The 24,428-nt window shown below is 43.6% G+C and overlaps 1 protein-coding gene and 1 long non-coding RNA gene across 2 annotated transcripts in view; one reads left to right on the top strand and one right to left on the bottom strand.

Moving 5' to 3' along the window:
- Positions 1-23,101, top strand: part of LOC128327311 (uncharacterized) — a 39,617-nt gene extending 16,516 nt beyond the window's left edge. The window contains exons 2-4 of the long non-coding RNA XR_008308579.1: positions 15,832-16,050; positions 17,019-17,165; positions 22,926-23,101. This is a non-coding gene — a long non-coding RNA (uncharacterized LOC128327311). The remainder of the gene's footprint in view (positions 1-15,831; positions 16,051-17,018; positions 17,166-22,925) is intronic.
- The window catches only part of LOC128327309 (potassium voltage-gated channel subfamily KQT member 1-like), a 556,996-nt gene that overhangs the window by 183,989 nt on the left and 348,579 nt on the right, over positions 1-24,428 (bottom strand). The window lies entirely within an intron of this gene.

The following is a 24,428-nucleotide window of genomic DNA, read 5'->3' as shown; positions in this document are numbered from 1 at the left end:
TGGAATCACTCTCCGTCTCTCTCAAGGGGGAAGACCATAATCAATGGTATCAAAAGCGGCTGAGAAGTCCAGCAGAACCATCAGGGGCTCACTTCTGATTCCTCTCTCAATTACTTCCTCGTGTACACCTATTTAGCATCTAGGTAGAGGGACCACTGATTGCAGCTGCTGATCATTACTAGTTTCTGACCCAGTTTCTCTCTTTGCTAGCCACAATTAGCCCTCCAACAGCTCCAGAGGCAAAGATATTCACTCTCCCCCCACACCACACCCCAGACTGCCAGTGCTCTCTCTTTGAGCAAGAGAAAATTATTCCACTTCAGTCATACACAAAAAGTCTGAGTATGCCCAAGCCATAAGAACAGCCCTGCTGGATCAGGCACAAGGCCCATCTAGTCCAGCATTCTGTTTCACACAGTGGCCCACCAGATACCTCTGGGGAGCCCACAGGCAAGAGGTATGTGAATGCCCTTTCTCCTGCTGTTGCTACCCTGCAACTGGTATTGAGAGGCATCGTGCCTCTGAGGCTGGAGATGGCCCACAGCCACCAGACTAGTAGCCATTGATAGACTTGTGCACCATGAATCTGCCTAAGCCCCCTTTAAAGCCATCCAAGCTGGTGGCCATCACCACATCCCATGGCAAATAATTCCATAGATTATTTATGTGCTGTGTGAAAAAGTACTTCCTCTTGTCAGTCCTAAATTTCCCAACCTTCAGTTTCATGGGGTGACCCCTGGTTCTAGTGTTGTGATAGAGGGAGAAAAATTTCTCTCCATCTACCTCTCCACTCTATGCATAATTTTATACACTTTGATCATGTCTCCCCTTAGTCGCCTCTCGCTGAGGTAAAGAGCCCCAGATGCTGTAGCCTAGCCTCATAAGGAAGGTGCCCCAGGCCCCTGATCATTTTGGTTGCCTTCTTCTGCACCTTTTCCAGTTCTACAATATCCTTCTTAAGATACAGTGACCAAAGCTGTACACAGTACTCCAGATGTGGCCACGCCATAGATTTGTATAAGGGCATTATAATATTAGCATTTTTATTTTCAATCCCCTTTCTAATGATTCCTAGCATGGAATTAGCCTTTTTCACAGCTGCTGCGCACTGAGACGACACTTTCAATGAGCTGTCCACCATGACTCCAAGATCTCTCTCCTGGTTAGTCACCGACAGCTCAGATCCCATCAGTGTATATGTGAAGTTGGTGTTTTTTGCCCCAATGTACATCACTTTACACTTGCTTACACTGAACCACATTTGTCATTTTTTTGCCCACTCCCCCAGTTTGGAGATATCTTTTTGGAGTTCCTCATAATTTGTTGTGGAATTTCACTAAGTAGTAGACCCTAAGTAGTTTCGTGTCATCTGAAAATCTGGCCACTTTGCTGGTCACCCCAACTTCTAGATCATTTATGAAGAAAGTTAAAGAGCACCGGTCCCAGTACTGATCCCTGGGGGACCCCACTTCCTACCTACCTCCATTGTGAAAACTGTCCATTTATTCCTACTCTCTGTTTCCTGTCCTTCAACCAGTTACCAATCCACACATGGACCTGTCCCTTTATTCCATGACTGCTAAGTTTATTCAAGAGCCTTTGGTGGGGAACTTTATCAAAAGCTTTTTGGAAGTCCAAGTATACTATGTCAACCAGATCACCTTTATCCACATGCCTGTTGACACTCTCAAAGAACTCAAAAATGTTAGTGAGGCAAGACTTTCCCTCGCAGAAGCCATGCTGGTTCTCCTTCAACAAGGCCTGTTCACAGAATTAAGAATTTTGTCCTTAAGTAGGCTTTCCATCAATTTACAGCTGACTGGCCTGTAATTTCCCAGATCCCCCCTGGATCCCTTCTTGAAAACTGGTTACTTTCCAGTCCTCTGGTACAGAGCCTGATTGTAGGGACAGGTTATATATTTTTGCTAGAAGATCGGCAATTTCACATTTGAGTTCCTTCAGAACTCTTGGGTGGATGCCATCTGGCCCTGGCGATTTGTTAATTTTTAGCTTTTCAAGACAGTTTAGAACATCTTCCCTTGTCACCTCAAATTCGCCCAGTTTGTCAGGTGCTAAACCTGAAAAACTCAATTCTGGAGAGGGTCAGTATCCTCTGCCGTGAAGACATATGCAAAGAACCCATTCAGCTTCTCTGCAGTCTCATCATCTTCCTTAATAATCCCTTTTACACCCTCATCATCTAAGGGTCCAACAGCTTCCCTGGCAGTTTTTCTACTTCTGATATATTTAAAGAAGTTTTTGTTATTCCCCATGACACTTCTAACATTATGCTCCTCAAACTCTCTCTTTGCATCCCTTATTGTGTCCTTTCATTTCTTTTGCCAGAGTTTATGTTCATTCCTGTTCTCTTCATTTGGGCAGGATTTTCATTTTCTGAAGGAAGTCTTCTTCCCTTTTATAGCTTCCCTGACTCTACTTGTTAGCCATGCTGGCATCCTCCTGAACTTAGTGGTAACCTTTCTCCTTCTTGGTATACATTCCAGCTGTGCTTCTAGTACTGTGGTTTTAAATAGGTTCCATGCTTTCTGGAGTGATCTGACCCTCCTGACTTTCCCTTTCAACTTCCTTCTTACCAGTTCTCTCATTTCTGAGAAATTTCCTCTTCTGAAGTCCAACGCATCTGTGTTGGACTTCCTTGACAATTCTTCACTCGCATATATGCTGAATTGGATTACACTGTGGCCACTGCTACCCAATAGTTCTGCAAATCTGACATCTCACATCAGGTCCTGGGCACCACTCAGGATTTAATCCAAAGTTGCCATCCCTCTGGTTGGTTCCGCGACTAACTGTTCTAAGGCACAGCCATTTATTGTGTCTAAAAATTTGGACTCTCTGCAATTACCTGAATTTTATAGGAAGATGCTGAAAGGTATCATCTCATACTGTGTGGGGGGAGGCAATGGTAAAACCCTCCTGTATTCTACCAAAGAAAACCACAGGGCTCTGTGGGCACCAGGAGTCGAAATCCACTCGACAGCACACTTTACCTTTATCTTTATGTGTGGGTAGTTGAAACCACCCATTATTACTGCCCTGTCTCTCTTTGACACCTCTCTTGTTTCTCCAACCCCAGGTCACTCTTAGCGCTTTGATCTGGAGGACGATAGCACGTCCCTAGTAACACATTTACTTTCAGTCCTCGTAATGTTACCTATAATGATTCTGTGGAGGATTCTTGTCCACCTCAGTTTTCTAGCTTATTGAAATCTATCCCTTCTTTGAGATACAGTGCCACTCCTCCCCCAACCCTCCCCTCCCTGACCCTTTGATAGAGTTTATATCCAGGAATAATAATGTCCCACTCGTTCTCACCATTACACCAGGTTTGTGTTACACCCACTATATCTATGTTTTCATTAGTAACCAAGTATTCCAGCTCACCCATCTTGGCCTGGAGGCTTCAGGCGTTGGTATACAGACACCTATACGCCGGGTCCCTCACCTGTTGTTGCCATGTGCTATCCTCTTCACCATCATTTGACCTATTTGGCAAGCTGTCCTGTGTTTCCTTCTGCTCAACTCCTGGCTCTATTCTGTCCCCTTCTTGTTTATCCGAAACATGTTCACCCTGACACCTTAGGGGATTTTGCCAGCTGAAGCAGATACCACTCTGTTCCTGCCAGCAATCCCCCAGGCGTCATTTTAAAAGCTCCTCTGCAACCTTCTTAATTTTTAGCACCAGCAATCTGGTTCCATTTTGTTTCAAGTGGAGCCCGTCCCTTTTGTACAGGCTTCGCTTCCCCCAAAATGTATCCCAGTGCCTAACGAATATAAATCCCTCCTCCCGGCACCACTGTCTCATCCACGCATCAAGACCCCTCAGCAATGCCTGCCTCGCTATCCCTGCACATGGAACAGGTAACACGTCACAGAATGCTACCCTGGGGGTCCTGGACTTCAGTATGCTACCCAGCAGCCTAAATTTGGCTTCCGGGACCTACCAACTGCATTTCCCAACATGGTTGGTGTCAACATGCACCACGACAACGGACTCCTCCCCAGCACTGCCTAACAGCCTACTTAGACACAGTGTGACGTCCACAACCTTCGCACCAGGCAGGCAAGTAACTGTGCAGTCTACACATGGGTCACAGACCCATCTCTCTATGCCCCTAATGATCGAATCACCCACTACTAAGAGGTCCCCACCCCCTGGAGGATTATCCTCTGTGCAAGAGGATATGGGCGTATCACCCAAGGAAGGGGTCCCTGCTAAAGGAGTGTTTCCTTCTTCCTCAGACACATGTCCTCCTTCCCTGAGACGTTCATTCTCCATAACAACAGAAGCGCCATCAGCCTGGGAGTGGGATGCCTCTACCACATCCCTGAGGGTCTCATCCACACAACTCTCTGCCTCCCTGAGCTTCTCCAGGTCAGCCACCTTGGCTTCAAGGGAACGAACTTGTTCCCTGAGAGCCAAGAGCCCTTTCCACCGAGTGCACACCCACGACTTCTGGCCCTCAGGCAGACACTCATACATACGACATGCTGTGCAATACACTGGGAAGCAGCCCCTCCCCTGCTGGCATTCTACCTTCATAACTAGTTTTATTGGCTATTTATATGGGGTTTGAAGCTAGGTACTGGGTACAGCTGTCAGGTAATTAATGGTTTTTACTTTTGTCCTCCTATAACATTACAAAGGTTGGGGAGTACTCACCTTATTCTTGCATTGTGTGTCTCCCCACAGTTTTTTCTTCCAATTTCCTGCTAAACTCCCTCATTATCTGTTTTGCAAACTCCTGTTAGCAAAGTACCTGGAAGCAAAGCTCCTCTGGTCCGAGCCTTGTATTCAACACCAGCAGTCAAATGTGAGGCCTTCCACAAGCTGGGGCCCTTCCCTGGAATGAATCACCCACTCACACTTCTCCTCTGGCAGACACAAACACTGCCAGCCAGCCAGAAATCTAACTCTAGGAGATTTCCAACCCTAGCAGACTTTAGCTTCTCCTTCCTCTCTCCTTTAAAATTTTTTTATTTTATTTTATTTTATTTCCTTGCTGTGGAAATGTTGCTACAAGCTTGTTGCTTCCTCTCTCTTCAAGACCAGCAAGCAACTGCCTCTCAGGAATGCAGCTTCCTCTTTCAAGAATGCCTTTCTGGCATGCCTAAAGCCATTTGATACAGTGATAAGCTGATTTCTCCATCATTGGATTGGAGGGCCTTGGGGCACACAAAGTTTGGTATACCCTGAGACGCCTCAGCTGGTATACCAAAAGCCTCCAAGGTAGGCAAGGGGAAGTAAAGAGGGTCTTGTTTTATTTCAAGAGCTAGCCCAGAAGCACCTCCCTGAAAACAGCAGCCTCTGGGCCAACCATGGAAATGTTGCTGCCTTCACCAGAAGCTGCGGTTTGGTTCCTCCTTGGGTTCCATTGGGGGTGGAACTCCTCCCATCCTGACAGTCAACATTCACCAGCATATTTGTGGATTTCCCAACATTTAACTGGAATTGTTGACATTAACATTAATTTCCACATTCAACAAATTGGTCTCTCTCTCTCTCTCTCTCTCTCTCTCTCTCTCTCTCTCTCACACACACACACACACACACACACACACTTAGAGTGCTTTCTGTTAAACGTATTTTCAGACTGTGGGTTTTCATATTTATAGGGCACAAAATAGCGCAGATATATATAGTTTAAATAAAAGAGTGGAAATAGGCAAGACACCAAAGAAGTGCTAAAGGTCGTTTCAAAATTAAAATTACTGCCATTCTAGTGAGTCTTAAAGTTCTAAAGAGAAAAAGTCTAAAACAGACTGTCAGGCAAATAAAGGAAAAACCTGAGCGCTTGTCAAAGACACTTAATAAAGCTGTGCGTAAAAAGCCAACAACATTTTCCTCCTCCTTGACCACATGAGGAATGCATTTTATTTATTGATCAGTGGCAGCCACTGCCTGTTGGGGCTGAGAGTGAAGGGGAAGGGGGAGCTGGGGGTAACCATAGGTAGGGATAAGAGTAGGCAGGTCCATCCCTGAGACAAGTAAAAAAGAAGAAGTGGAAGGGCAATCGCTAGCCCATGGTTTTCTCCAGTCTGTAACACTGTTTTACTTGTCTCAACCAAAATCTCCATCATTCATACCAGCACTTGGCAGTTGGCTATATTTAGTGCTAAATTTGGCCCTTGGTTGTCTGCAAGTAAAGCAATCATGGCCTAATTAACTGTAGGTGTCAGTGTGGAAAGTAGCAATGTCCTCTCTCTCTCTCCCTCCCACCGAAGTCCCCCTGCCTCTTCTTCACCTAAGTAGCTCCATCCCTTCTTTCAGCACTGCCTCCATTTCTCCCCCTCCTTGCAGCATCAGCCCTCTCCTCCCCATGCAGGATGTTAAGAAACCCACCTGAAATTGAAGGTGTGTGTGGATTCTTGAGCACCTGTTTACAGTTTCACTGCATTTTCAAGTTTCACACTGCTTGAAAATACTACAAGGTATTTGCCCCCACCTGCACGCACAGAGCCCACTAGTTTCCTTTCTCCTCACAAATATGTACTTGCATACTTTTTTTAAAAAAAAAGCAAAAAGCAAGCCTTTTCTCTCTCCCTCTTTCACAATATAAACATTTCTGGGATATGTCCTTAGGCTGCAATCCAATGCACACAACAGTTACTTGAGAGTAAGTCCCCATGCAGGGGAGGAGCCACCACTGAGTGACAAGGTTCAAAAAACCCAGGCTGTCAAAGAAAAGGGCTGTCAGAGGCCCTGCTGCATGTGCAAAGGGGGTGTGGCCCAATCGCCAGAGGGCCCGCCAGTCCTGATCTCATTTCCAGGTTGCCTGGATGCATGTATTTCCCTTCCTCTCCCTCACTGGAGGGAAAGGAAGGGAAGTAAATGCTGGAAATGAACTCAGGAGAGCTCACTCGGACCCAGGCACACCCATGTTCCTGTGACATCAAGCATGGATGTGGGCATGCCCAGGTTCCAGAAAGTCCCAAGCAAGCTCTCCTGAGCTCATTTCCAGACAGCGCTTGCTGTCTGGCAACATTCATTTCCAGGCAGCAAACGCTCCGGGGAGAGCTCGCTCGGGGTTCTCCAGAGCCTGGACACATCCTCGTGCATGTAACACCACGTGCATAGGATGTCACAGGTAGGGCAGCTGGCAGGGCAGGACAAAGGCTGTCCTTCAGGGCTCCCATGAGTTCATTAAGGCTTTACTTGGAAGCTGTACAGAACTGGCCACAATTCTTTGCAACATTTACTTTATCAGATTTGAAAATTAAGCCATATAGATAACAGACCTGACCAAAGAATTTATGCTGAAGATTTCTCCTTTCAATACTAGTACCATGCATCAAAAAGAAATTCAACACACAAAATAACCAACCAACAGCAAACAAAAATTGGTTTAAGGACTATAGAGAGAGGTGCAGCTATTTGACTATTTTGGATTTTCCTGGTTTCCAAGCTGAGCCTGTTAGGTTGCTCATAAATAGAAGGCAATATAGTCTAAGAATTCTTAAAAATTAAACACATGTATTCCACACATTTCAGACAGGGTAAATTTCAAATTGGCCAATTAGTAATTTCAGTTAAAATAATTTTCAGTTATTTGGAAGTGAAAAAACCTCTCCCTTTCTCCAGAAAGGTGAGAGAGTAAGAGAAAGATGAGGTTGCTAGCAACAGGCTTTTCTTAAAGTCCCAGAACAAGGGGAAACAAAGGAGTTGGCTGTTTGTTCATTTGTTATGAAAATAACTCCCCAGAGGAAGTGTCAGCCCACCATATCCCATCCTTTCCCCACCCCATTTTCTAGATCTCTGAATGTGACTAAGATTTACTAGTGGAATTTTAAAATAGGAAAAAAGGAAAAAAGAGAAAAGTTCCCAGCAAATGCTGGCAAAATCCAATGCCTTCTAAGGGCTTAGTTAGGCTCTCACCTTTTCTGAACTCCATTTGCCTACAGTCTGAGTACCCCCATCTTGCACAAACTACTACCATGTTTCACAAAAGATGGAACACAATATGCTCTCCTAAATAAAAATGAGGCTTCCTGCTTCCTTCCAGCCCCATTCAAATACTGTGCTTGCCCCAGGTGCTCCTGATGAATGGTTGGGTAAATCAATCATAGCTGAGCCTTTCTTTATTGGCTGAAGCTTCTGGAAGACCTGGAAGTGGCTCCTGGAGGAATAGCCCACTTTGTGTCAACAAGCAAAAAGCTGATTATTAGCTAGGAGGCTTTTTAATATTTAAATTGGGGAGGGAATTCTTATGCTAATGTTTTCCATCAAAGGCACAGAGCCTTGAGCTCACCAAAGCCACACAAATGGCAGGTCCTGGAACAGTAGTCTTGAGAGACAGAGGATGCATATGTTACTGAATTAAAAATGATGCCTGCACCTTATAGTTACACAGGGGTGTATCTAGGGTAGGGCAGGCAGGGCACCACTTGAAAGGGGGGCGCCATTTTTAAAAATTAATTTTTAAAAAATGGCCTCCGAAAACAAAATGGCCACTGTGCATGCTCAGATGGCCTCTGTGAGGCCCTAGGCCATGCCAGGCCTCGCAGAGGCCATTTGAACATGCGCAGTGGCCATTTTGTTTTCAGCAGCCATTTTAAAATATATATATATTTTTTTAAAATGGCCACTGCATATGCTCAAATGGTCCCTGTGAGGCCCTAGAAGCCAGTGGGGGGAGGGGAAACCTTTGCAGACCCCCCTCCCCACAGCCTTTAGGAAGCCCCCCCAAAGGCCTACAGGTAATTTTTTTAAAAAAAATATTAATATAATATAAGTCACTCTACACATATTCAGTTTGGCACTATGTACAGAGAATCAGGGCTTGTGAATACTGAGTTGAAGCTTATGAGCTAGGGTTGTATTCATTTGCTCTTACTTTGCTTCTTGTGATAAGTGAGTTAAATGTGGTGTCTTAAAAAGACGGTTATTAATGGTGAGTTTGTCTTTGAATCAGTGTGAAATCCTTAGTATTAAGGTCCAATGGGAGTTTCTTGCTCTCTTTCTCTCATTTTAACTGTCTTTCTGAAATACTAGAATATATTCCAAGCAGTGACACAGTTTACTCTGCATATCCTTTAGTTATTTTCAGACTATCTGGGAAAAGTCAAATTCTCCATTTATTTTTAAAACTTATGTAATAGTGATGCTACAATGCATAGTAGAGAATTAGACAGGCACTTCTGTTTCGTTTTCCAAGAACACCTCCACATAGTATTTGGGTATTTCATGAGCCCCAGCATACTGAAATTTGTAGTTTTCCAGCATTTTTTGGTCTGGCTACGTCCACTGCTAAATAGTTTTTGAAATATTAAAAGATTAACGAGCTTGACTTGTATTTTCCAGCTGATATTATGGCAAAGTTATCTGAAAGATGAGTGTCAGATGCCTGGACAGGGGGCGCAATTTCAGTGCTTGCCCTAGGCGCTATTTTCCCTAGATACGCCTCTGTAGTTACATGAGTAACAAAGCAGCTGCAGATCATTACGGGCAGGGGGCTGTGCCCACTTTGCCCTTACGTAGGAGCCACCACGGTTATTGACTCACATTTATATACTGCCAACTAGCCCAAAGGCTTTTATAATGTATTATAAAAAATAAAATAAGAATTCTGTTACAATAAAATACATCTGAATAATTAACAACAAGAAGTCAGCACACACAAGCCAGCTAGCTAGTTACAAACAAATATTAAAACAAACACCCATTGGACGGATAATAGAAAACATCTTCAAAACAAAACAAAAAGTTGACTAACTACCTAAGAGTATCTAGCAAAATAGCCAAGCAGACTTTTCTAGGCAAGGAGTTGCAGGGGGTGTGTGCCACCACTATAAAGGCTGTGGCATCTGTCTCACCTCCAATAATGATGGCACTCAGTAGAGCAGATCCAGGGAAGTGAAAATGAGATAAAGCTCTTCTTTAAGTAACTTGAAACCAAACCATGTAGGGTTTCATATCAACATTTTGTTCATATCAAAGTTCATATCAACATTTTGAACTAAGCCTGGAAAATAATCAGAAACGGGTACAGCTCTCTGAGTACCAATGCTATATGTTGTCTGGTTAATACATTCTGTCCAGCTGAAGTTTCTGAACATTCTTCAAAGGCAGCCCCACATCTGGCAAATTGCAGTGGTTTAACTACAAGTTATTATATCACACGGCCAGACATGGAATTGCATCCTTTCAACAAGAGCGTCTTTTACAAGCCACCTCTCTATTGGCTTCTCCACACACTGGTTTATTGTGTTTCTTTTTAAGGTCCTGCAATACATACTGATGCACTTTCATGCAGGATCGGGACACCTGCCTTGGCTGTTGCAGAATCCTGTTCTCCCTCCTTGCGAGCTTCAGCGTTCTGCCCAAATACAAAGCACTGTTCCAGCGCTATTTGTACAGTGCCACCTGCTAGTCAGCACTTATTTTTCCTTTTCATAACTGCTTGTGGCATTGTAAAAATAGTGGCAGAGGGTGCTCAATGTCTGGCTGGAGCACTGAAAATTACAAGGAGGGAGGAGAGGATTCTGCAACAGTTGTGGCAGGTATCTGGGTCTAGCACAAGAGTCCTTTTTATTGGAAATAACAACCATAGTACACAAGTATGGAGCTTAAAAAGAAACTCAATAGTTCATCATCTGGAAAAGCCCTACATCTGTATAGGGGAGAGATGAAACTCAGCTCATGACACTGACAGGAACAGTTAGTGATATCTAGCACACACACTTTTGGACCATCTTGTTGAGGTCCTTATTCTGACTAATATTGTGTGTATTCCTTTATAGTTATTGTTCCTATACTATTATTACTGAAGCGTAGAAGCTCCTGTTTTTCAATTTAGTGAACATTTTGTACTGTTCACACTTTAAATATGAATCTCTTTATTGTTATGGGCAGTGGACTCTGGGCAGTATACAAAAACATGCAAAGCAAGACAGCATTAAAATTACATTCTAAATTAAAAACTAAAGTTTTACTTTACTAACAAAAAAGGGGGGGAAAGGTAAACTACAGGGCAAAAGCCTGGCGAAAAAGAAAAGTCTTCAATAGAGATTTAAAAATCAATAAGGAAGGAGCTAAATGAATCTGAACAAGAAGGGAGTTCCAGAGAAGTAGGGCAGCAACCAAAAAGACCCTTTCACGGGTCCTAGCACCCCGAACCTCTCGGAAATCAGGGACCGACCGAAGGGCCATCTGAGAAGATCTGACCAGACAGGATGTAACTGGATGGGAGAGGCGGGTCTGTAGGTAGACAGGCGCCAAACCTCGCAAGGCTTTGAAGGTCAGAACCAGGACCAGAATTGAACTCGAGTGCAATGACTGCAGGAGAGGTGTTACCCTGTCATATTTTCTGGTACCCATGAGTAGGCGAGCCGCTGCATTCTAGACTCGTTGTAGCTTTCTAATTGTCCTCAAAGGTAGCCCTAGATAGAGAGCGTTACAATCATCTAAGTGGGAGATCACAAGGGCATTGGTCACTGTCATTAATGCCTGCCGATCAAGGTAAGGGCGTAATTGGCAAACCAGATGAAGCTGGGCAAAAGCACTTCTGGCCGCAGCCTCCACCTGCTGTTCAAGCAGGAGGTGTGGGTCCAAAGAATGGCTCCTAAAGAATAGCTCCTAAAGTTCACCTTCTACAGTTATTTATAATTATCTTTACTCGTCAATAATATGCAAAATGATAAAACCATAATATCTATATTTGCAATGAAACTAGAGACCAGTGATTAAAAACAACAACAGCAGACCATAGGAATTTCTGCCTAATGCTTCAATCCACACAAAGCACAGTGCATCTCTCTGTAATGGCCCTCCTGACAGGAGAGGAGGCTCACCCTAGAACTGCCCCCTTCTTTATGTTGGAAGTTAAAGGACGTCGCACTGTCTCTTTGTCTCAGACAGTGGAGGACAGACTAGTAAGTCAGAGGGCTAGAGGGTCAAGACATTTGTCATCACTTCTCCACTGCTCTGATGCTATCCCTTTGAAATGTAGATTGCTACTCTTAGGGATTCAACTTCCTTCCTCTCTCTCTTCCCTACCTGCCCCTTTCTACCTTGCAACATGGCAAGCCTCTCTCCCTGCACCATATGTGCAGAGAGGATGCAGAATCCATCTGCATCCAGCTAGATCGATATATTAGAGATCCTAACTGGAGTTCCTTAATAAATGCCTTTTATATTGATTTGAAACTATGAATTGGCTCCAAGTTACTTTACTCTCAGCATACACGCATGCCTAACTAAACTACCACTGTGTTGTGCCTCTGTGCACTCTGCTATAATGAGAAAGGGATTCTCTCACCACAGAGAATTTCCAACACTTTACACCCATGTACCCCAAGCAGCTAGGCCATGGGTCGGGGGTTTAAAATTAGGCAAACTAGACAGAGACCAGCAATTATCAAACACAGGGGGGGGGGGTTTGAACAAAAGAATAAGGGCTTGTTTATTACAAGAGTGAAGGGGAAAGAGAGGATAACAACACTACATAACAAACCAAAATATAGTAAAGACATGAAATAGCCTAACCATCCAGCTTCATATGGCTTACTCCAGGAGTAGAAAAATCAATTTTTGATGAGTCTCCTCCTCTCTCTAGGCAGACTGACTCCTCCTGCTTTTTGTAAAACTTCCCTAGGATACAGGTACTCCTTGGGGCAGGGCCCAGCTCTTTGCATTTTAACTCTCGCCCTTCTACCTCAAAATAAGCCCAGGTACAAAACCCAGGTTATCCTGGTGAAGAGCGCCTGGTGAAGAGCAGTCCTGGTGCTCCACATAAGCAGCCCTACCCAGGTAGGACTGTGCAAGGCTTTAAGGCTGCTCGTGTGAATGGCCTTAATGTTTATTCAATACTGGAACAACAGCCCAACCATCTTAACTGTCCTTTTTATTGGAAATAACAACCATAGTACACAATTATGTACCAAGCAATTCCCAGACTATGTGCCAAGACATATTCACATGCTTTGTATTAAGTTCCTGTGGCACACAAACAGTTGAATGAATGAATGAATGAATACATGCCCCTGTGAGCTCAATAATCACCCATGTTGGAGTCTGCCCACTGCATCTCTGCGTGATTAACTGCTCTGGCCATGTCTCCTAACAATCAGCCTCTGGTGGGGCAGGTAATTCTACTGTGTTTGGCACTGGTGGAGGAAGCTAGCTAGTGGCCCATGTTCCTCCCACCGGTTGCCCCACCACGCCCCCTGCTTCTGACATCAAGGAGTGGCTGGGGTGCCAGGCGCAGCCCCTGACTGGCAGCGGCACGGGTTCTTTTAACAAGTCCACTCAATGGTGGCTCTGCCCCTTGTGTCTGTATTGCATGTGACTGGAACATTCAATCACATTTGATGCAGAAGTGCAGCAGAATTTCCAGCCTTCAGAGGAGACTGCCCATATTGTTTATGCATGATTTACTACTCTGAGTATGCCTCCCAATAAGAAGATGCACTCTGATCACTGACTCATGCAGAAGAACAAGTGGCTTTTCTAAGGGTAGATACCTTTTACTCATCTACACTCTAGAAGAAATCTCTTTCAGATGTAAGAGTGCAGTGTGCCTCTGGTTTTGAGTAAAGGGGGAAAAGCATGCCTCAGTTATCAAAAGTGTTGGGAAACACTGATATACGGTCATGCATTTTTAAAAAATCAATAAAAATAATATGGTTTAAGTTGAACTGTTATACTTAAAAAATCCTGGCTTAGAAAATTGAACTGCTTCACACCAAACTCTGTTTGCTGTCTCTATACATCTATATACATCTCTCTCTCTCTCTCTCTCTCTCTCTCTCTCTCTCTCTCTCTCTCTCTCTCTCTCTCACACACACACACACACACACACACACACACACACACACACACAACACAAATCTATTTAGTTACAGCTTTGGAACAGGGCCCTTTGGAAAGACTAGTGCTCCACTGTACCCCTGACTTTGATTTATAGGTATATTTTTCACAGCATGACATACATTGTTGGTGAACTGTGATCGGCAATAAAATCTCAGGAGGTGTTAAGTTTCACCGGCTGGATGGCAAAGAGTGGAGTCGGGAGGGAGCGTAACACGAGTCGGAGTGCCGCACTCCAAATGAATGAACTTGCATTGTGGGTCTGGTTACAGCCGGCACACTGCCCTAATCCATCAACAGCAAGTTCCCTTACAAACCAGCCTTTGTTTTTAATCCACAGGCCTTTGGGGATTCACCATAATCAAATGGCCAACCAGAAAGAACCCCGAAGGATAAACCACATCACTGCTATGAAGTTCACTCTTCACCAAACGATCCATTTAAAAGCAGCCCCCCCCGCTTTTTTTTTTTTTTAAGTAATGCAGATAACATTTCTCTGGATACCAGCAATTTTATGGCCTGAATATCTAAACATCCATGCTATTTACTTCTGGCAACTATCAATTGTGTTTAGAGTTATCACTGTGTGCCAGGTGTGCTCCCCAAGTGAATTTTGATTAGCAATAGATGTCAGCCATGGGGCTTGGATTCCAACAGCTCACTCAAAAGTGGGGTTACTGCTTTCCCCTCTCCTTGACACAGAGAGCCACCTGGATCTTGCTGTCAAAATACGAGAAGCAAAGAATATGTCAAGTGCTTAGCCAAGAATGCAACACTGAGACCATCCACGTGCTCTATAATGTACGTGTGATATACCCTATCAGGTGGCTTTTTACTCTGGATTGAAATTGGCCAGTAGAGATATAATGGAAAATTAGCCGGCATGGTGCTGCCAAAAGTGCCATTAAATCATAAGCACTGACATCTCAAGGCTGCAACTGGAACAGCTGCCAAAATGTATCCTATTTTGAAGAACCTTCTGTTAAATCAGTTTACTGTATGCCAGTAGATTTACTTCAGAAACTAGAACCCCCATTATCTGAACTCAAGCAGCCTCAACCTCTTGATTAATTGGAACTCACTATGTCTTGGTTCTTAATTTATCACATTTGTATCCTGCTTTTCCTCTGTGGAACTCATGGTGTAAGGTGGGTGAGGGTGGATTCTCAAAACTATCTTGTAAAATAGATCTGACTGAGAGACAGTGAGCGGGCCCAAGGCCCTCCAGGGAGTTTCATGGTCTCCTCAATCTAAGTCCAACTCCATTCTACTGGCTCTCATGTTCTGGAGTGGAATCTTCCTCTACTTTTCAGAATTCTAAGGATGTTTGGAACATTCTAGCAGGAACTAGACACTACTGCAGAGCATAGTGATTGTCAAAAGCCACAGCCTCACTTCTCTTCTTTTCTATCCTATAATTTCTAGTGATAAAAAAAATCTTGACACAATGTCTTTACGCTGAAATTCCTCCCCGTATCACTCCACTGTATTGGCTACAGTTTGTGAGGCAGGGAAATCCATGGGATGGGGAGAAGGGGAGAACAACGTATGGGGCTACTATGAGTACTCCAAGCTGTTATGATGTGGAAAAAGATGACTTGTTACTGGCAGGATCTCAAAGCATGCCACTATCCAGGAGTGCTACAAATATGCACTGTTGTGTGACTTATGCCTCCTATGCAACAGATTAGCAAGCAAGTGTGGTATAGGGGTTAGAGTGTTGGACCAGGACCGGGGAGACCTGAGTTCAAATCACCATTCAGTCATGCAACTTACTGGGTGACTCAGCCAGTTATATATCTTTCAGCCTAACCTATCTCACAGGGTTGTTGTGAGGATAAAAATAACCATGCACACCACACTGGACTCCTTGGAGGAAGAGTGGGATATACATGTAAAATCAAATCAACACACACACACACACACACACACAGCCTTTTGAATGAGGGAGGTGAATTCCTACAGCTTCTGAAGTTAACCATTTCACATTTTCCTCATGGTAGAGAGGATGCAATGGGATTTCGTGCTAAAGGATATGGAAAAATTAACCCCAAAGATGACCCAATGCATGCAGAAGAAATGATTTCCTGATAACCGAACGAGAGACCTTTGAAAGGAAAGCTATCTAGAAGAAGCTCCACAGCGTGTGCCGAAAGGTTTACTAGAAATATGAGCTACAGGGATCTAGACAAAAGCAAACCCTTGCTATGCTGAATAGTCAGGTACATAGTTTCTCAGCACACCCATTTTTCCAGAATGCTCCAAAGCCTTCAACAACACTATGGCCGCATCAGCTGTTTATGTGCCATTATATGCATAAACAGCATTTGACATGGGGTTTATCCATATTACTACCTTAAACTGGTTCAATAGTTAGTCTGTCTCTTAAGGGGACTCTGGGAATTCTAATTCTGTCTCTTACAAACATTTCTCAGCCCCTCACCCAACTATTAGGGATGTGCATGGATCATGATTCGTGTGCACTGATTCTAAGGGTCAGTTTGGCAACCTTTAGGGATGAGGAGAGCAGGTCTGTACCTGCTCCTCCACTGCTTGCGGCAGCTTCCTGCTGCAGTGTCAGGCTCCCTAGCATCCCTCTCATTGCAGCAGCACACACATGACCTCCGCGCATGCTCAGCGGCCATTTGTGTGGTCAGCAACCATGCTGACCACACTCTTAAAGGTTGCCGAACTGACGCATTGAATAGCATGAACTGTGATTTGTACACATATCTACAAACTCTGATTCTCAGGATCCTTTGCAAAAAGTCATGGAAGAGAAACTGCTAGAAAACTGATATTAGTGTATAATGTATATATGCCCTTGATTTTCCTTGCACATCAGGAAAGTAATCAGAAGGAAATTGAGGCAGTTTCCCCTATGCCCTTTATGAGTCAGTGTGGCAACTTTACACTTTGAACTAATGCAACCTGGAAGTAAATCCCACTGGTTTTAAGGGAACCCCTCCCTAGTACTGTAGTTTTGATGTGGCAAGAAAGAATAAAGAGAACTCTTAAGGAATGGCAAACATTTACTTGTATGGATGAGTAAAGGAGGTCACTCAGGGAGACTGCTGGGGTGGGAGGTAAAACTGGACAGCCGTCCCTAGTGACCACAGTCGGGGTGAAGGTTAGATTTTGTCCTTTCTCGGCACTGCCTGAGATTGCGCTATTTATTTTGTGCCCATAGAGCTCAATGGGAGCCACTGAGAACAAAGCCAGCCCCTATCTGCACATCCCAGCCTTGGATTCTGTTTCTTGGAGAGACAACAGAATGTGACAGAATGCCAAGTCCCCGTATGAAAGGAGATGGGGAATCAAGATGTTACTTTTCAAGGTTAGAATTCTACACCAAAGTTTAAACAATGGTACTGTGCGCAAATTCTGAAAATTCTGAAAAATCTCCTGCCTGACCCCTAATTCAATCATTAAACTAATGTTATTAGCTAAATTAGATTTAGCTAATTTAGCCAGCAGTCTGTTGCACTAACCCACAAACTGTTTGTTATGGATTTGGACAATTCATGTTAGGGTTGGTTGGTTTTTCTTTCCCCACTCTATGTATTTAATCCACCATTCCAGTTTGGGGTTATGTTACTCACTACTGAAACATATGCAAAGAGGAAAGCCTGTTACTAACAATCACCCAGCAATTTCACAGCAAATCAGAGCTGACTATAGGTAAGCAGATTATAAATTCCATTTGTGGATTCTGGTCAAGATATGGCAGCAACCAAGCAGCCTGTCAGAAATATAACTTGGGTAGATGTGTTTCCCCCTTCTCTTCCCACCACACCACTTATAAGTAACGCGGGGGGGGGGGGACAAATCCAGCGTTATAAGTACCAAGTACTGACACAGAGGGAACAGCACCACCTGCTGAAATGCTACTAGTTAGCATCCTCTGTTTGTCCATGTTTTGCCCCTGTAACAGCTAATACTGCCAACCCTGGAATAAATTGTATCATAGCATATACCTGGCAGAGGGAAGGACAAGCTATGCCTGCTTAAATCATTTTTCGTAGGGTGAGGGGTACACATAGTAAAGGCACACAGAAGCCCTGTCCCCACTCACATCTGGCATAGCCTGTTACCCACCAGGCTGAATGTGGCTCACTGGACAGTGATGATATCGCAGCAGGGTCCCAGTGAAGCTGCTGTGTTTGCTGTCTGCCTGGGTCTGCAAAAACTGGGTGGGGTTGCAAGAAGCTGGCTTGCCAGAGTACATGACTGCTGGCCTAAATTGAGCTTGGTTGGTCACAAAATGTGCCAGTCTGCCCTGAGGCCTGATAGTTTAGTCATCACTCCCCAAGTCTGCTGCAGCTGAGAAGAGCTCAAAGGTGTTAATCTTTAAAGCCCTTTAGGGCTTAGGGCCAAGGTTCTTGAAGAGTCACCTATGCAGGTACGAACTTGCCTCAGTCTTAAGATCTACCTCTTAAGCCCTCTCTGGCCTGCCAGTTTCTTTGGTCTTCATGGCAGTAACCAGACACAGGGCTTTCTCTGTTGTGATGCTATGTTATGGGGAGATTCATCAGGCTGTGTCCCTGGTTATTTTAAAAAGAAATTTAGCCCAGGTTTCCAAGAAATAAGTGCCACAAACATGGTGCTCCTCAACAGGTCAGTTGAAATAGGCCCTGGGACAGGTGTCCTGAGTTTGTGAAAGGTAACAAGTGTTCCAACTGCCTTATCTCAAGTCAGCCAGAACCTTCCCAAGCTGATGGAGGAAACTCACTGTAAGGACACCACCTCCTTAGCATCATTGTTTTCATTGTGGGGTAGATTTTAGGCCTGTGCACAAACGTAATAGTTGGGATATAGTCCGACCTGATCTGACCCACAAATGTCGGTTCAGGTTCCTTTGGACCCTTCCAAATGTCAGGGTCAGAGACAGGATTGGGATTGGGGTCGGACAAACCTGGAATAAAGTTAATTAACTGTGGGTACTAACTGTGGACCCGGAAGAAAAGTAACATAACACCAGAGAATTGCAGGGGAAGAGATGTTAAATCAGAGAATCCAAGGGGAAGTGATATAACATCAAGAATCGCAGGAGAAACCTGGAAATCAGCCACTTGTGAGTCACAAGGGCAAAAATCTTTATAAAACTGTTTTAAAAGGGGAGGATTCACACAGGCAGGTGGGCAGATAGAGCGCAGGAGATGGCTCAGCTGATATTGATCTTTTATTTCATTCTGGATGCCCCACCCCCCCGCGAGCCACAATCACAAGAAAGAAAGAAAGAAAGAAAGAAAGAAAGAAAGAAAGAAAGAAAGAAAGAAAGAAAGAAAGAAAAGTAGACTTGACACTGCTTGGAGCTCTGGAAAGCTCCCGTTTTTTCAGAAAGGGGTTGGAAAAGTAAGAGCCTAACTTGCCTGTGCAAGTACAGGTTGAGACTCTCTCTGAACCCCTCCAATTTCAGTAAATTTGGACTATGTCCCATTTTACTGATCTGACTTTGCACAGGTCTAGTAGATTTACAGGAGAAGCAGTTATGCTGAGAAGTGAGGCAATGCCACCTAATCAGAGCAATCAATCTTTGGTTAGATGGCCCAGTAGGTTCACTACAAGGCAGTCCCATCTGTTCATATATGCTCTTTCCAGAAGGAAAGAGGAAACTTTGTTTCCTCTAACTGTGCTCTTTGGCCCCTTAGAAGTGACTTGGATCAAGAAAAGAAGCTAGCTATTTAGTGACCATGTGACTGTTTCTATATTTTCCTTCTTCTTTCAGAATAAAGAGGAACAGGGATCCATGTAAGACTAGTGAATGCCAGGCATGACAATGTGCAGGGGGAGGTAGGAGGGAGATAAAAGCAATATTCTTTGATTCAAAGGATTCTGGGTACAAAGCAATGCAGAGCCAGTGTGGTGTAGTGGTTAGAGTGTTGGACTAGGACCAGGGAACCCTGAGTTCAAATCCACATTCAACTCCGGGCCAATCACGTATTTCTTCAGCCTAACCTACCTCACATGGTTGGTGTGAGGCTAAACATAACCGTGTCTTTATTTATTTGATTGATTGATTGATTTCTATACCACCCTTCCAAAAATGGCTCAGGGTGGTTTACACAGAGAAATAACAAATAAATAAGATGGCTCCCTGTCCCTAAGGGGCTCACAATCTAAAAAGAAACATAAGATAGACAACAGCAACAGTCACTGGAGGTACTGTGCTGTGGGTTGAGAGGGCCAGTTACTCTCCCCCTGCTAAATAAAGAGAATCACCACATTAAATAGGTGCCTCTTTGCCCAGTTAGCATGTTTATGGGTCCTTGGGGGAAGAGCAGAATATATATATATATAAAAATGAATGAATGAATGAATGAATGAATATTTCTGTACAGAGACATATGATACTCCCATCAGTAGAATACAGGCCACCCAGATTTACCCCTTTTGCAATAGTGGCCCCTGGTGTAGCCCTTTACTTTCCCCATAGGACTAAACTGGCAGCCAATTACTTACATGGGAGAAAGTAAAGAGATGCATTCAGAGATACCACTGGAGTGTGGGATAAGCCTGACATCTGGCCCTGTTGCCCCCAGAGTCTGGGCTGAGAGTCAGGTTTGTGATCTTCCAACAATATTCCAAGCCAGGCACTCTCTGCATACCCTACCCAGGACTTCACTTCACTTCTCGGTCATGCAGGTGTGGGATGCTAGGATGTAACAACTGAACCCATGAGCGGTCTCATATACAATCTAGGACTGTTGTTACCTACCCCAAACCTATATGAGCTAAAATTAAAACAAACCACCTCAAAATGTAGCAACATAAACACAAGTCCCCTGAAATGTCCCATAATTCCCTGAGCGATCATGTTAGCTAGCAGCATGCTATATAGCAAGCAACAGGGGTTAGATGATCCACTGCATTCCTTCCAGCTCTGCAGGTGTCCCATTATACTCCAGAGGCAGTCGCTTACATGTCTAGAGTGAGGCACTGCAGTCTGGTGTCCATTCTCTAACAACCTCATAGGCCTGATTTGTTAAGGTCATCAAAAAGGCATGGTGTCATATTAGCTCGAAGTAGAGTATCAATGCACATAAGCAAGGTTTACCAGCAGGATTATTAATAGTAGTTGAAGCAGTAATAAACAACTAGAAATAATTTACAAATCAAGATATCTTAAATGGCTTTCAGAGCAGAATTCAGATCTCTCCTGATACCACATCTGCTAGAATGTCAGTAAATTCAGCACTGAAAAAAGCAGTGTTTTATGTCATATCATGTTGTGTTTGGGTCTTTCTAAAACCCAGCTGCTACACTGCTGTTATTATTGGCTATTGCTTTGGCACTGGAGATGGTACAAGTGTTGTGTATCTTTTAGATTTGATGTGCATGACAGACTTGAGGCTGAGCTCTGAGCACAGGTCAAATGTTTCACTGACAACAGAAGACTCCCATTTTGTTAAAACATGCCTATGGAGTATGCTGCATTGAATTTTCTCAGGATTCAAATGTCAGGACCCAAAAGAGGGTTTGGGGCATGGTTGGGGTTTTTGTTGTTGTTGTTGAAGAATGAGATCACCATATAGCTAACATGATGACCTCGCCTTTTCTATAAAAAAGGCCATGTTACTTTTAAACAGCACTGAACAAATTGTGGTTGCAAGCAAGCTAAATAAGGTTCCAGGATGGGGAGAACTGAAGCAAGGGGGTACACAATCACTTTTGCTCGAGTTAGTGCTCCCATCCTAAAAATTCAGCAAAGGTTACAGTTCATTACGAGATATCATTTTGTGAAATATGCCCTCCCCACTTTTTGACTCAGCACTGCTATGGAAGATCATAAAAGTCTTGGTTTTACAATGCAAAACAAGTTATACAGAATTGAGAACTAGGGACAGATAATTTTGAAAAAGATATCAAAGTGGTATGGTAAAAGTTATTGTCTAGAGACCATGGTGTAAATTCCACACCCTCCCCAAGATTCTGCATAACTTTGATGCACTACAAAAACCTAGGAGGCCATAAACAGAGCTGCAGTGCATATCGGGGCAATAATGCCATTAAGGTCACATCCACACATGCTGCTAGTGGAGCGGGAGCCACATTGCATGGGAAGATGCCATGTCAATGTCATGTATGTGTGTGTGTGTGTATGATACTGATGACCACTTAGGTAAGGCCACTCATGTGGCTCTTCCTGCCCAATCATTGCCCTTCCTCCTGGCTAGGCAACTATCAGGTAGGATCTCCCGTGAGATTTGACCCATCTACATGTTTCTGACATTCACAATGCATTCCTATGCATGTTTACCTAAGTTCCAGGGTGTTTGGCGGAGTTTACTCCCAATATGGAAGTAAATCCTTTTGGAAGGGAGCGACATTGTCAGCCCAGTCCATAACTCTGTAGGCATTTTGATTCACAAATAGAATTCTAATGTGTGGAAAGGTTTCATTTTTACATTCAACATCAGGATTAACGTTTGTGCACCCAAATCCTCATTGCATATATACAATCTTTCTTTCTTCTGAACAGTTTGCTATTGCACACAGTACCAGATTTTTTGCATCCTTTCCTATTATGTTCACCTGGTTTAGCGTGTAACATCTTACACAACAAAACCATTTCCCCATCCTCCAATAGAGCTACACTAAAAACTAGTTTTAAAAGACACTTCTTCATAGCTATGAATGTGTAGTTTTTGGTTTGGAAAAAAAACATGAATAGTCGTAATCTTAATTGAATTAAGAAGCAGATATATAAACAGCAATTCTGGATGGATTACCTCCTGTTGTCATGCCTAAGAGACACAGGATTTTTGAAAAGTTAGAAATCATTCTGTGATAGTCATTCTTAGTCAGTGATTGCAGGTGTAACATTTATATCAAGCTTAACAACTAAAATACAGTTCACATAATAAAAAAAGCCAATTATTTTGAGAATACACATTGGCCAAAGGCATATTTGAACAAAGGTGTTTCCTTATATCCTACAAATTTCCTATCTGCATGGTTTTGTAGCTGCTTCCCATCCTTATTAATACTCAGTTAAGTACAGAGTTTTAACACCATTTCACCTGAGTGCTCGCTGATTCACATGCTGAGTTTTTTAAACCAAGCTATTGAATTCACTTCCTTTCTGTGTCCTCAGTGCTCAATCACCTATAGAAAAATGCAGACAAACAAGGCCACAGGTGCAGAAAATTGGACCCTTCCTGCTGTTTATTACAATGTTGACCTTGGGGATTTCTCAAGGGAGGGGAGAGAAGAAAAGAAAAGAAATACATGCATGGCAATAGGATTCAGTTGAAATCTTGCCTTCTTTCTCTTGCTATGTAAGAAGGCCACATGTCTGCCAACAAATAAAGCAGTTAATTCAATATATTTGCTTCTACTTCTGTGTAAAGCAGGGGTAGGCAGAAGGTAGATCAGAATCTACTAGTAGATTTCTGGATGAACTGCAATGGATCAGCAAGGGTTTCTGAGAAAGAGAGAGGTGGGGTGAATAAGAAAGAGAATTATTGCTGATGTATTAATACATGAGGTGATTGTAATTGGTACATATATTAAAAATGAATATATGAGGTGATTGAAGCAGGTACATATGTTAAAAAATGTTTCTGAACCAGTAGAATGCACACATGCAAGTCTGTGTGATTATTATAAGCATCTTTTGACTAAACATTCTATGTAATTGCCATGATTGATTATACAGCCAACATATAATTGAATTATTTTGAGGGAATTGTTTTGCCAAGTCTGATTTTACTAGTCTGGCTGTCAGCACTGGAGAACGTGTCAGAGCCTGAAGTCGGGACCAAGAAGGCCCAGCAAGTGGGAGTGAAGGAGCAGACCTGGAGCTGGAGTCAGAAAGCAAGTTAGGCGTCAACACCAAAATCATGGTTCAAAGCTGACCAAACAAACATCAGAGTTGGAAGCCAAGGGTCAAAGCAAACCAGGATCAGGACTAACCAGGATCAGGATGCAAGCTGCAAGTCAGAACTGAAACCAAAGGTCAAAACCAAGTAGACTAACAAGAACCAGGATTGAAAGACAAGCTGAAAGTCAGAGCCAAAACCAGGAATCAAGCCCAGTAGGAACCAGAAACAAGAAACACAACATACCCAAGAGCAAAGCCCTATTCAGATGTTTTTAAAGTGTCACTGTAACCATGACCAATTCAGCCTCCAACCCATCACTCACCGTTGCACTGCACAGCTCACGCTTACAGTAGTGTTTGTCTGAACAAGGAAGCTCTGTAGCTGTTATGGTAGGTGCTTCCATGATTATGAGGCTATACATGGTTTGTGCCACTGTAAACAGCTACAGTAGCACTTTTAAAATGTTTGAAAAGGACTCAAGAAGACCTTGAAACTGAGAAAATGCCTAAGCAAGCCTTTCTATCCTCCCTGTTCCCTTCCAGTGAACTACCTGGCTGGCTGGGGTTAGTCCAGGACCTGGGAACTCCATGTCTGCCAAGGCTGCTGTAGTTCAGCTGGCTGTTGCATGGGGCAGCAGGATTCAAAGTCTTAAGATTCCTAGCCTTAAATACAAGCAGCACCTGACAGTGGCCTTAAATCTTACTCTTTCTTTAGGCAAAAGCTATAATAAAAAATGGGGATAAGTGATAAGGCTAGCCACCACCAGTGTTCAC

The sequence above is a fragment of the Hemicordylus capensis genome, chromosome 5, assembly GCF_027244095.1.
Source record: "Hemicordylus capensis ecotype Gifberg chromosome 5, rHemCap1.1.pri, whole genome shotgun sequence".
NCBI classification, from domain to species: Eukaryota; Metazoa; Chordata; class Lepidosauria; order Squamata; family Cordylidae; genus Hemicordylus; species Hemicordylus capensis.
Note: the sequence above shows the minus strand (reverse complement) of the source record. Positions and strands in the feature narration are given on the sequence as shown.